The sequence below is a fragment of the Octopus bimaculoides genome, chromosome 2 (assembly GCF_046866305.1).
Source record: "Octopus bimaculoides isolate indiv1 chromosome 2, ASM4686630v1, whole genome shotgun sequence".
NCBI lineage: Eukaryota > Metazoa > Mollusca > Cephalopoda > Octopoda > Octopodidae > Octopus > Octopus bimaculoides.
Genome location: NC_142929.1, coordinates 49,874,698 through 49,889,276, shown reverse-complemented (window position 1 = coordinate 49,889,276; position 14,579 = coordinate 49,874,698). Strand labels below are relative to the sequence as shown.

General features: G+C 34.6%; 1 long non-coding RNA gene across 2 annotated transcripts in view; it reads right to left on the bottom strand.

The window, feature by feature from the left end:
- The window catches only part of LOC128247105 (uncharacterized), a 115,266-nt gene that overhangs the window by 56,349 nt on the left and 44,338 nt on the right, over positions 1-14,579 (bottom strand). For both annotated transcript variants that reach the window (XR_016238926.1, XR_008263526.2), the window contains exon 3: positions 4,739-4,845. This is a non-coding gene — a long non-coding RNA (uncharacterized LOC128247105). The remainder of the gene's footprint in view (positions 1-4,738; positions 4,846-14,579) is intronic.

Below are 14,579 nucleotides of genomic sequence, written 5' to 3'. Positions count from 1 at the left end.
CACAATAATAACGATAACCAGTTGCCTCCTCTTAGACTTTTTTACTTGTTGAATCATTCATTCATAAACTCCACACACAACATGAACAAAAAGATTTTTCTTAAGAAAATAGATATTTAAATAAATTTTAATGTCATGATTAGTGAAAATGAAAGCGGTCAACAAACACAATATAAGACATATTAAAAATTATATTACGACTATGTAAAGTGTGTGCCTTTTCCTTCTTTAATTTCTTATATATATTACAACTCACCAATTGGGGATAATTGTAATTCCCCCCTTTCTGTTGTGTGTGTGTGTGTGTGTGTGTGTGTGTGCACGTGTGTATGTGTGTGTATCTTTGTGTGTATATTTGTGCCCCACTCACTGTTTGAAACTGGTGTTGGTGTGTTTACATCCCTATAACTTAGTGGTTCAGCAAAAGAGACCAATAAAATAAGTACTAGGCTTACAAATAAATAAGTCCTGGGGTCGATTTGTTCAACTCAAATCCTTCAAGGTGGTGCACCAGCATGGCTATAGTCAAATGACTGAAACAAGTAACAGAATAAAGGAAAATGTTTGATGGCTGAAATTACCTAATGTCTACATGCTTCCACTGCTGGTTACATATCCTTAACTTTTTGTGAATTATATCTGCCAACATTATGATGTAATTCTGAGCCTCCAGAAACAGCTGTCGGACCCGTAATACCTTACCTTCCCTTAATTGTTTGTGTCTTTGTACTTTGTGTAAGACTGCTTTGTTACTATATAAATACCTATATATATCCATACATGAATGTTCATTTCCTGAATATTTTTAGTCTTTGTTTTCTCTCTGCTTGCATCTATATATTCTTTTATTATTTTGTTTGTTTCAGTCATTTGACTGTGGCCATGCTGGAGCACCACGTTTAGTAGAGCAAATCAAACCCAGGACGTATTCTTTGTAAGCTTGGTACTTATTCTATCTGTCTCTTTTGCCGAACTGGGGATGTAAACACACAAGCATTGATTGTCAAGTGATGTTGGGGGGACAAACACAGACACACACACGCACACACACACACATGCACACACACATATATGCGATGGGCTTCTTTCAGTTTCCATCGACTAAATCCACCCATAAGACTTTGGTCAGCCTGAGGCTGTAGTAGAAGACACTTGCCCAAGGTGCCATGCAGTGGGACTGAACTCGGAACCATGTGGTTGGTAAACAAGGTACTTACTACACAGCCACTCCTGCGCCTATGTGAGTATATTTTATATATCTAGTCCAAGTGGTTTTATTTGTTTAATTGCATCATTATCTCCATACCAGCTCATCTGGATTCCTTTTATAGCTACTCTTTACTCTGCATGCATAGCCCTCAGTAAAAATTTCAAAGTATAACTTCAAATCATTTAAGTGCTACTGTTTTCTATCAGTGGATCTCATCTGTTGACTCTCTCTCTCTCTTTTTCTTTCTCTCTCACTATATATATTAATTACTGGTGAAGGCCGGTTTATAGGGCTACCCTGGGTTTCTCACCATAAAAGGTACCTTTATGGCATATTTCATACCCTAAAACTTGTTGGCCTATGCCCCACCTCTATATTTATAAAGGGGCTATAGGTCAACAGGTCTTAGAGTCTTAAGATACACCATAAAGGTATCCCTTATGGCAAGAAACCCAGGGTATTTCTTTTACTTGTTTCAGTCACTTGACTGCAGCCATGCTGGAGCACCACCATAAAGGGTTTTAGTTGAAGAAATCAACCCCGGGATTTATTCTTACTACGCCTAGTACTTATTCTATCAGTTTCTTTTGCTGAACTGCTAAATTTCGGTGGCATAAACATATCAACATCGGGTGACAAACACAGACACAGACACACACACACACACACACACACACACACACACATATATATATATATATATATATATATATATGTAATATGTATATACCATCAAAGGTGATTGCTTTTTTTAGTTGTATTTATTTGATAATTTTATAATTATGAGATTTTGACTTCTTGCAAAATATGCTTTTCAATTTAGTGTGTTTCATTCATTTTTTATTTGATTTCTGAAAGAAATGATCAAATGCAATAATTTTTATTTGTTTATTTTCAGTTTTACGAATGATGTATTTTTTCAGTTTAAATTCATAAAAATTTGCTTGTTAAGCTATTCATAAAAAAAAAGAAAATTTCTTAAAAAATTTCATAAAATAATTATCTCCCTTCAACACCAATTATAATGTCACACTCCAATATTCTTGCATTGGAGTTGTTGAACTTAAAAGTCATGGATACATATAAGCTTGGTGATCTTTATACACATACATGCATATATACAACTATATGTGTTTAGCTTTGACTCTGAATGTATTTATATGCATATTTGTATGAATATATATACATGTGTATGTGTGTGTATACACACACACACACACACTTAAATTCTTGCACAAGCCTGTGTATATGCATGGTTTCTATCCCTTTACTTTCATAACTATAGATATATGTATTCTTGATATCAGTGCATAATATAAGTAAAGCTGAGTACAATTTCCTTGTCAGTCCTTTGAAGTTGTCCCTAAAACTCCTTAACACTCAGAATTTTGAAATGCAAAAATGATTTCAGATAATCAGCAAACACAAGGAATCTCCACATTAGAAGATCAAACATACAGGGAATTGCTAAGCTGATAATTTTAGTCCCGGACAAATCAATTATAGGTAATTGTAAAAACATAACAATATCTTCTCAAATATTTGTGAAAGTCAATACTACTACTACTATTATTACTACTACTACTACTACTACTACTACTACTAATAATAATAATAATAATAATAAGAGGAATTCTATGGGGTTTGAATAATTCACCTTTGGAAACATGGGTGTTTTGCTCAACATCCTTAAACAAACCTTATTCAGGGACCTTTTGAGCAGGATGGGCTACTCGATCTGAAGAAAATTCTAACTGGGCCCTACCTGCAAGGTCATGCGCTGTTAATCTTGGTATGAAATCACCATGTCGCACACACATGGTTGTGATGCATGTGCCTGGTGTACCCTTATCAGACGGGTAGTCATGATGGGTATAATGGGCATCATATATTTTACCCCAGTGTCACTTTCATGGCATGCACTGCTCTCTCACACAATAATAATAATAATAATAATAATAATAATAATAATAATAATAATAATGATAATAATATGGTTTCAAATTTTTGGCACAGTTCCAGCAATTTTGGGGGAGTGGGTAAGTTGATTACATCAAGCCCCCATTACTCAACTGGTACTTATTTTATCAATCCCAAAAGGATGAAAGGCAAAGTCAACCTCAGCAGCATTTGAATTCAGAACATAAAGACGGACAAAATGCCACTAACAATTATGCTGACTCACTACCTTTTAATAATAATACTAATACTAGCAATAATAATGGTTTCAAATTTTAGCACAAGGCCAGTAATTTCGGGTGGGGGTGGGGGGTGAGACGAGTTAAAAACATTGACTGCAGTACTCAAATGGTACATATTTTATTGACCCAGAAAGGAAGAAAGGCAAAGTTGACTTTGGCAGAATTTGACTTTGCCTTTCATCCTTTCTGAGGCAATAAAATAAGTAATAATAATAATAATAATAATGGTTTCAAATTTTGCCACAAGGGCAGCCAATAACAGTTTGAAACTTTGGCACAAGGACTGTAAGTTTGGGAAAAGGGTAAGTTAGCTACATTTTCCTCACCAGTCATCAGCTGGTAATTATTTTATTGACCCCACAAAAGGATGGAGATATTTGAAGTTAGAACACAAAGATGGATGAAATGACACTAAACAGTTTGCCTGGCATGCTAATGACTCTGCCACCTTGATGGTGATGGTGATGATGATGATGATGATAATTTCTAATTTATGCAGAAGGCTAGTAGTTTTGAGAAGAAGGAGATAGTTGTTGCCATTGATCCTAATATTTGACTGGTGCTTTATTTTATCAAACCCCAAAATGATGAAAGGGAAAGTTGATCTCAGCAGAATTTGAACTCAGAATGTAAAGGGGTAGAACAAATGCCAAATACCACAAGGTATTTTATTCTGACACTTAAAGGACTTTGCCAATCCACTGCATGATGATGATGATGATGATGAAGGTAGTGGTGGTAGGAGCGATGGTGGCAGTGGTAGTGATGCTATATAGGGAGTATTTCAAACAGATTGATGAAGTTGCTGATTTGATAAAATCCTGGATAGCAAAATCAGATCAAAGCCTTTGAAAGTGGCTCTAAAATCTGACTACATCAAATTCCATATAGATAAGACCATTGAATCACTATTATGTAGGATGAAAATACAGCACATGTGGTAAAAATAGCAATAAACTGGCTCAATATGAATATAAAAGAAGTGATATTATAGCTCAGTTCGTCTATGGCAAATTGAATGAGAATTTATGTTAGAAAGAGAGAGAAGGAGAGGGAGGGAGGAAAAGAGAGAGAGAATGAGAGAGAGAGAGAGGGAGAGAGAGAGAGAGAGAGAGAGAGAACAAGGAAATAATATGAACACTAAGCTTGGTGTATACATGAATCTAAAGACAGCAAAACTCTTTAGGACATTAACACCCTATGTGACCATATGATAAAGAGAAGAAAAGCAGATATTGATGTGGGGAACAAGAAGGAAATACTGTGCACAAGCATTGATTGCTATTGAAGTTCAGTGAATGAAACAAATTTAATATTTATAACATACCTATTTATATATATTTGGTTTCGTTGTAGTTAAATATATTATATGCCATGTGACCAGGAGGGAGCTTCTAATGCTGGAACTGGCAGCTAATTCTTCCTCATATCAGACTTAATTGTTTAAAAGAAAAAAAGACAAAGGGCACATTGATTAATTTTGTTTAAGATACAGTATCTTTGCAAAAGAAGAGTGAGACAGCAATACTCTTTAGGGCATTAAACACCCCCATCGAACCATATGAAGTAAAGCAGATCTTGCTATAAAGAACAAAGAAGAAATATTGGTTTCTAATTTTAGCACAAGGCCAGCAACATGAGGGAAGGGAGTAAGTAGGTTACTCAACTTATTTTATCAACCCTGAAAGGTAAAATTGACTTCAGCAGAATTTGAACTCAGACCATAAGGACAGATGAAATGCTGCTAAGTATTTTGCCTGGCATGCTTACAATTCTGCCAACTTGCTGCCTTATATCAAGGAAGAAATATTGTGTAAAAGAATTGACTGTTATTATTGTTCAGTGAATGAAGGGAAATTTAATATTCATAACATGCTTATTTATTCATTTATATATATTTTGGTTTGTTATGGTTAAATACACTATGTGGCATGAGTCAAGAAGGGACCAACAGCTGCTGCAAATGACACCTAATTCTCCCTCATATTAAACACGATCATCTTAAAACAATGAATGGTTACAGTAGAATGCATTTGTCCAAAGTTCTGATGCCTATGATCAAACATGGAACTACATGACTACAAAAAAAAACATCTCAATTACAGTCATACCAGCACTCTCTCAACCACAAAACTGAGCTTGTTTAGTAATTATGTTATATTATAGAACTGTGATTAATTTTCAATTCATATTACATCATATCATCATTTTAACACCTAATTTTTGAACCTTGCATAGGTCAGACAGAATTTGTAGAGGCAAATTTTCTATAGCTGGATGCCCTTCTTATTGTCAAACCTCAGTTGTTTCTAAACAAAATAATATTCCCCCATGACAAAATATGTTTGCATGGAAAATTGGAATTGAATAACACTATGTTTATGACAATGACATTTGTTTACAACTATGATACAATGAGGCACAAACACACATATGCATGCAAGTGTGTGCACATACGTACATACACATGTATGGATATGTTAATAGAAAGCTCCAAGATGATAGAAACATTGGTCATCAAATCAGTTTATCATGGACCACCAACCAGATTACTACCTCCCACTTTGAAGGGCATGTGTTTGCAATACAGGAACAGAAAATACTAACCAAATACTTGATGCACTAAAGGGACAGAGATGCAGGGAAAGCAGTAAAAAATGACAACTGATGCAGTTGTCCAAAAATGTCATCATGGTATTATCTACTGATGAGGCATGATGTAGCTAGGACACCATATAATGAAATCTGTCAGAAGGATAACCCCGAAGACAAAGAGATAAGACCCCACAGTATGGTAGAAGCCATAGCCTCTCATAATAAAAAGGAGTACTGCTGGAACGCCCTGGAGAAGACCTCAATAAAATGTAAAAGTGATTGACCTGACATAGTCATTTGGGATAGAGAAGAGAAACTGTACAGTTGTGGAAATCAGCTGCCAAGTGGATGTTAACATAAAGCTGAAGATCAGTGAAAAAGAGAATAGTTACACTGAACTATTGAGAAATCTGCAGTTGCTCTATCTAGATTACAAGTTCAGGTTTATACTTGTAATTATTGGGGTACACACTTGTAATTATGGGGATATGTAACACACTGCCGAAATACCAATTGTGAGAAATTAGGCTTCTCAAAACCAGAAAGGAGAAAGCTTATTTGAAGACTACAGATTCAAACCATAAATGGACTTGTAAAAATCTGTATAACTTTCCAGAAGTTTATCATTTAAGTATATATGAGCATGTCTAGATACGCAACTATTGGATTGGCAACTAATTTCCCGATGTTTCTTTAAATTTTGGAATTTATTGCGTTTTTAAATTTTGGAATCTATTTGTTTGAGAATTCTATTTTTGAATCATTTTTTAATTTATTTTGTTTTTTTTTTTAAGTTAATTTTAGTTAATTTTTGTTTATTTTCAGATAATTAAAATGGAATGTCAAGTTAAGAAAAATGAGCATTTTCAACACCTCCTTCTTTTTGCTTTTAATCAAGGTTCTAAGGCCATAAAAGCTGCTCACAACATTTGTGCTGTGTATGGAGAGGGTGCCATAGCTGAAAGAACTGCTCGTGATTGGTATGCCAAGTTCAAAAATGGAAATTTTGACCTCAAACATGCACCTCGTTCTGGCCATCCAGTTGAGTTCAATGATGAGCAATTAAACCAACTTTTGCACGAAAATTCTCGTCAAACGATAAGGGAACTGGCAGAGAAAATGGAATGCTCCCACACTGCTATAGAGAAGCATCTTCACTCGATGGGAAAGGTTCAGAAGTATGGAGTATGGTTTCTGCATGCTTTAAGTGACAACAAAAATCAACGAGCCACAATCTCCACTGGCCTGCTTGCTCATCACCACCCAACTCATGGACACAAGCAACGATTTCTTTACCGAATCGTTACTGGCAGAGAAAAATGGTGCCTAGCAACGTAAGGAATGGCTTAGCCCCAGGAAACAAGTGACAACTTGTGTGAAACAAAATCTTCATCTGTGTAAAACGATGTTGTGTGTATGGTGGAACTGTGAAGCGATTATCCATTATGAATTGCTTGAACAGAACCAAACCATCAATGCAGAACTCCATGTTCAACAAATGGAACCACTCAACATGGCTATTCAAGAGATAGTGTTATTTTGCTGCATGACAATGCCCACCTTCATATCACCAATATGACCAAGGAAGCCATTCAAACGCATGGCTGGGAAGTGCTGCCACACCCGCCGTACTCTCCTGATTTGGCACCAACGGGTTTCCACTTTTTTCAATCTCTTTCAAATGCTATGTGCAGAGTTTCATTCAGTACTGATGCAGAATTGAGAGCTTGGTTGGATCAATTTTTCAAGTTGAAATTGGGTGATTTCTACCAATGAGATATTGAAAATCTTGTTGAACATTGGGAAGATGTTGTAAACAACAAGGGTGAATACATTATTGATTAATTAGTTATTTTTTATTAGACCTTTTAAAAAATTTAAATAAAAAAAAACGGTGGGAACTTAGTTGCCAACCCAATATATGCATGAGAATACATACATAAAACAAAACATACAAATCTGCATGTATACATACATACAAGCAAAAATACCCTACTGATGTTGTTGAAATTCCAACGAAGGAACCTTGGATCTATGTTAGAAACATAGCTCTTTCTCTATTGGCAAGAAATCTTAAAATAAAACTGAATAATGACATACATAGATATGTATGTCATTATTTGAGAAAACATTTTATTTGGTATCTTTGACATGGTTTCGATGATATTTAGATAACATCGGTGCTAAATATTGGTTTAAAATTTGGACACAAGGCCAGCAATCTTGGGGAGGCGTAAGTTGATTGCATCAATCCCAGTGCTTGACTTGCACTTATTTTCATGAACTGACAATTCCGCATATGACAATTCAGCATTGACGATTCAACTCAAAGGCATTTCCATGCATTGTGTTTATGTGTATATGAAATTTAATTTCATTAATTTTTTTTTCAAAATTTTTTAACTTTTCAACTTCATGAAAAAGTGGCAATGTTTTAGATTGTTAACACTAACAACCATTGAATAAATGGTAGCGTTTTCTATTGTTAATAGTCCAAAAACCATTATTTCCATTACTGTTATTTTGTAAACCTAGGACAGGTTTTTTTTCGTTTTTAGGATTCCTGTTGGTTACAAACAGTTACTAATTTAAAAATTAAAAAACAAGCCTTATGGAGTGAATTTTATCAGAAAACGGGCATGAGCACATTTTATCAAATGGATTTTGCTATCTTTCAGATTGCAAACTTTGAAATGGAAAAGAGTCTTGGCTGTACTGAACACAAATGCAAAGGTTGTATCCATGTTAATCAAAGTTTATGGGAAAATGTTATGGAGCATAGTCATGTACCACAGCCAGCAGTATTAGCTACGAAGCAAATGCTTTCAAATATCCATGAGAGGGCTGGTGCATTTAATGATGTCCTGAGAAGAATGATCTAAGAGAATTGTCCTTGTACTGAATTTTTCTTGCACTGAATTGTCTTTGTGTTGAATTGTCACACATGGAATTGTCAGCACTGAATTGTCATGCTCAGAATTATCAGAATGCCACTTATCAGCTTCAAAAGGATGAAAGGCAAAGCCAACGTCAGTGGAATTTGAACTCAGAAAGTAAAGATAGACAAAATACCACGAAGCCCAGTGATTCTGTCAGTTCACCACTATGAGTGCCAAATATTAAAGTTTAACTATGAGATATTTTGAGCATACACTCACCTCTGTCACTACACTGAAAGCAATAGTGCACAAAATATGTGGTGGTAAGTTCCAATAAAAGATGTGATAGTGAACGTGTTAAAAGAAATGAGAAACAGAAAATATGATTTATTCCTGCTGTGATAAAATTAACCATATTCAGCTTTTCTTGGTATATCTCTTCTTATTCACTAAAGCCATGCTAAGATATTTGTAACACTGTTGTATTAGAATAGCATTTGCTTATCTGCACTTCTCATGCAGCCCATAAAATAAAAAAAATATTATCTAATATTCACTGGACATTTGCTCAGATGACACCTTTACATAATAGGAAAGTTAAAAGGAAAGAGGATAGGAAAACACTGATTATAAAATCTGTGAGTCAGCCAGTCATTGGCATGGTGATGCATGGCACTTAACAATAATATTAAGATACAGGAAAATGTGTTTTTTTCCCCTCTCTTTTTTTTTTTTTACTTAGGAAGATACTGTATTTTATAATCAAAAACAAAGATAAAGAATGGATTATAAGAGAGAGGGAGATAGAGTGTGAGTTGATGTAGGTTTCATGATGCAATGTTCTAGAGGTAATAAACAGCATGAAAATTGTGTGTTGTGATGACTCAACATAAGATATCTAAATATGAGATGAACTGTTGTTGTTAATAAGATGATATTTTTTCTGAACTTACTAACTTCATCTTCAGATTTATATACTTATAATATTTATATACCCCACATTATTATTGATCAATCCAATTTTCAAATCATCATGAGGTGTTTCATTCCTGAATATATACATGTATATACTTGACTCAACCTGGATTAAAACTAGAAACTTTAATTCCTAAGCTAAGAGACCATTGTACATTTGCAAGAATAAAAACTGATTGAAATGCAGTGTAAACAAACACAGGTGCAGGTATGGCAGTGTGGTTAAGAAGTACACTTGCAATGGCACGGTTCAGGTTCAGTCCTACTTTATTGCAACTTGGCAAGTGTCTTCTACTATAGCTCTTGGCTGCTATGTGAGGGAATGTGAAAGACAGAAAGTGTGTAGATGGTCATTGTATGATATATACACACACATGCACTTATATAAAACTATAGTGATGCAGATAAACATGCTTGGGTTTGATACATATTAATATACATACATATACATATGTTTGTATGTGTGAATGTATGTATATATATATACAAACTCCCAATGCTTCACTATTTGCTTTTTAGAAAGTGGGGAAGTTTCTTCAGAAATAACGTTGTTTACTTGTTGTTTCTAGCATGTGGGGTTTTCTGGTGGTGCTCTAATAATATTTTACATCTGCTATTTCAGTACAATTCTATGCATGTGTGAAATATCAGACAAGAGTGAAACATTAGGTGTTTTTAGCTTTTTGAAAGTGGGTAGGTGATGGATGTGTGAGGTGGGGGAAGAGGCATTTAGTGTTTCTTTAAGAAAAATTAAACTTTAAAAAAATATATATTTCCCAGATTCGTAATCTCTGTATTTTTCTGCATGGATGAAAAAAAAAAAAAATTAATAAAAAAGTTACAAATTAAGAAATTGCATTGAGGACAGGGGGAAAACTAAAATTTTGAAAATGTGCCATTTATAAGATGAAACAATACATAGTTTGTGATCCTTCTTAAGAACAGAAATCACTTTCATGCAAACCCATGCAAATTGTACCCTCCCCCTCTTCACTTTTAAACAAGCAATAACTTCCATTATACCAGTAATCCAGTTCACTATATATCAACTGTGCTGATTCTGCCCATAAGAAAGGAACAAATAATGTCATAACACCCGGGCAATGCTGAGATATATATATATATATAGCTGAAGGATTAAAATTAATCAAAGGACATACTAAGTATGTCTACCTGCTGGAAATAACAATCAAAACTCTTATTTAAATCACCAAAAATACACTGATGGTAACTACAGAAATCAATCGAAAGCAGATCAGGTTAATAAAATCACTTAACGTAAATTTAAGCATTTGAACTCATGTGGACTGGTTTCTGCACTGGCAAAAAAAATCACCTTAGCTTCTTCAGTACGCGTTACCAGGATAGAGACCCCCAACCTGCTGTATTGAAGTCTGTGTTGCAACTGATTCATTTTGTGGCAAAATCAATTACAGCCACCAGTGAGGAAATACTCTTGATACAAAGGCAAACAATTTACGAGAAAAAATAGTTCCCGAAAAATTAATTTGCTAAGATATTATTAATTTTGTTATTATCTGGTCAAAAAATTATAATAACAGAATCAATAATATTATTGATTCTATTATTATCATTTTTTGAGATAGTCATACCAGGTAATAACAAAATTAATAATATCTTAGCAAATTAATTTTTCGGGAGTTATTTTTTCTCATGAATTGTTTGCCCTTGTATTGAGTATATATATATATATATATATATATATATATATATATATATATATATATATATATATATGTATATATATATACTAGCAGAGGCACCTGGCATTGTCCAGGAATGAAATTTTTCCTTACATGCTGGAAGAAAAAAGTAAAATATATTGTATAGAAATTTGTTATTCTAAATTTAATTTATTCTTCAATTGGGGTATAATTTATTCTTTAATTGAGAAATCAATTCTGAATTCATAATACAAAATAATAATAATAATAATAATAAATGAAAATACAAAATTTACCACTTTTATGAAAAGAGATAAATTCTACCACATATATTGAAGGAAATTATGTAAGAGCTTCTGGGTAAACAACTTTGTTTTCTGGTTTGGAGTATAGACAAATAAGTCTTGCAAACTACCTACCCTGGAGCAACCAACATAAAGTTGACCATGAGAAAAGTAGACCAGTAAATTTCAAAGACTAACCTTAAGCTTTATTAATAGACATTGCAAAGCGAAGTTGTACTGGGAATTGTGTTTGTTTGAACTTAAATGGCATGTCTGTTGGTTTGATTGGAATTCTTGGAATGAAAACCTCTTCCCCAGTGGCACATCCAGTGATGATGGTAGCTTCTGTCACATTAGGTGGTAATGTCTTCCCAATCAACCCTGTCCCAATGCATAATTTAGGAGGATCTAAATTCCTTAAAAAGCATTATTGGGACTCCTACCTTCAGAAAAAGTTTATGTGGAGGAATTCCAGGTGGTTCAAGAGAATTAAGGAACTCTGTTGGGTAATGGACAGCTTTATTTTCATCAAGGACTGAATCAACTGATTTGTACTTCTTAATGACTGTTGGAATCTTATTCATTAATTCATGGTTAATCCTTGCTATTGTCTCATTTTAGATAAAATGCAGATGTCAAGTTGACCCAGGTTGCCTCCGTGTTGGTCCTTGGCATGTTGGTAGAGTATGGAGGACTGCTTTTCGTCGTTATATTGACTCAAATGTTCATTTAGTCATCTTTCTGTAATGCTCCTAGATGTATTCCCTATGTATGTCATGTTCATGTCTTTACAAGCACTTACTATGCATCTTATGTTGTAGATTACATTTCTATTTCTACAGTTAATGCCAGAGCTAATCCTAGATACCATGCAGTTATCATTGGTGCATATGGTATTCTCAAAGGGGTATGTGCTACATAGTTGTGATCTGATAGAGTTCCCTGGCTTTTCAACAATCTTAATGTTGAGTTTGGTCTCCTTTAGAGCTTTCCTAAATCTATGGGTTAGTTTCTCCATGGACTGTGACGTCTACAAACATCACTCCTTGATATTTGTCAGTTTTATACCTCGTGTTCACCCTGTTTGCTTTGTCACAAGCTCTTTGTATCCTATTCCAGTCTTTGCTTCTATATCTAGGGCAGGTACCACTAGTTTCATTACATATAATGCTATCTAACTTCTTTCTAGCACCCCTGCGTACTCGAACACTATCTTTCTAATCATATCCAGAGAATTGCATGTAGTGCATGAAGTTCTGTACATGTTTCTTTGTTTCATAGGTTTTGCATAGTGGGGACATGTTGTTCATTATCCTAACTAAGTCTGCTATCAGTATGTTAATTTTCATGTTGTGTGACAAAGCTGAGTTCTTGTGAACAACATATTTTGAAGCTATGAGTTTCATGTAATAGGAATGGAGAAGCTGCACTCTGTTGTTCACAGTCTCTAACCAAAGTGCAGTATCAAGGACGAGAAGTCTATTGTTGGGGTGCCTAGTTGGGTAATCTATAGTTACCTTGATACTTTGGTGGATGGAGTTAGCAACTTGTTGGATGCTCTCCATTATGTTCCTCACAGATTCTACATTTTCTTTACTAGAGTTGGTCTTAACTAGGATATTAATGTCGTTTACATACCTACTGTAAAGTAGAAGAGTTGTGGACTGTTCTTCTAAGGATTGCTTAAGTTTTCTGTCCCACCAGGTCAGGAAGAGGCTGGCCACATCTCTAGCTACAATGACACCAATGGCTGCACTTTGAACCTGCATGTATAGTTTCATGTTAAACTTTACTATGTGGTTCTTCCAGGTGGTTCTTATGCTAGCCCCTATTGCATGTACAATCATTCCTTTCACCTGATTGTTGTTCTTGGGGTCTTGGATGGGTATAGCTTTTCTTCACTGCTGAGGTGATGGTGGGTGGTCTTCCCCTCTCTGACCCAGTGGGGCAGAATCTACTGAGGTCATGGTCATTTAAATAGTCACTGTCATAGCTTAGTCTAAGGAGGAGGCCCAGTTCCCTCGTGTTGACTTCACAGAACTCTACTTCATTCTCACAGATTATCTCAATGCATTTCTCTACAGCTAAATCTATGTCTATAGATGGGTAGAGTGAATTTCTTAATTAACTACAACAATGAAGATGAATCACTGGTCAAAAACAAAAGCAGTTATCTTCCATTTAAAAGTAGGAATAAAACTCTAATTGACTATGCAACCATGTCCACAATTTCCTGAATGCTTTACACAAGCAAAGAATTAACTCAAACCTCAACAATATAGAATAGTAAAATCTAATTGAAGTGCAAAACAACAAAGAACTGACAATCAAAGAAGTCAAAGGAAGTGCTGTAGTTCTGATGAAAGCAGAATACAACAAAAACCTTTTATTGCCCATGTTAGAAAACGCTACCTTCTATGAAAATTTTCAAAACTATAAACAATGAAAAATCTTGCACCCTTAATTCATCTACATGGAAAAGGTCTGACAGAAAAAGAAATAGATTATATCACAAATTTTAAATGTAAACCTAGTCCTTTCTACATCCTACCTAAAATACACAAAAGCCAGGTAATTAATGAAGCCTGCAGACAATCACCAGGCATATACGTCAATATCCAAGCACCTGAAGATTTAAAGTTCAGACCCATTATTGCAGGCCTGGCAAATGAAATCCACCATCTAAGCAGCATTCTAGAAACCTCTTTTGAAATATATCATAAGTTTCATTACATTTGATTTAAATATGC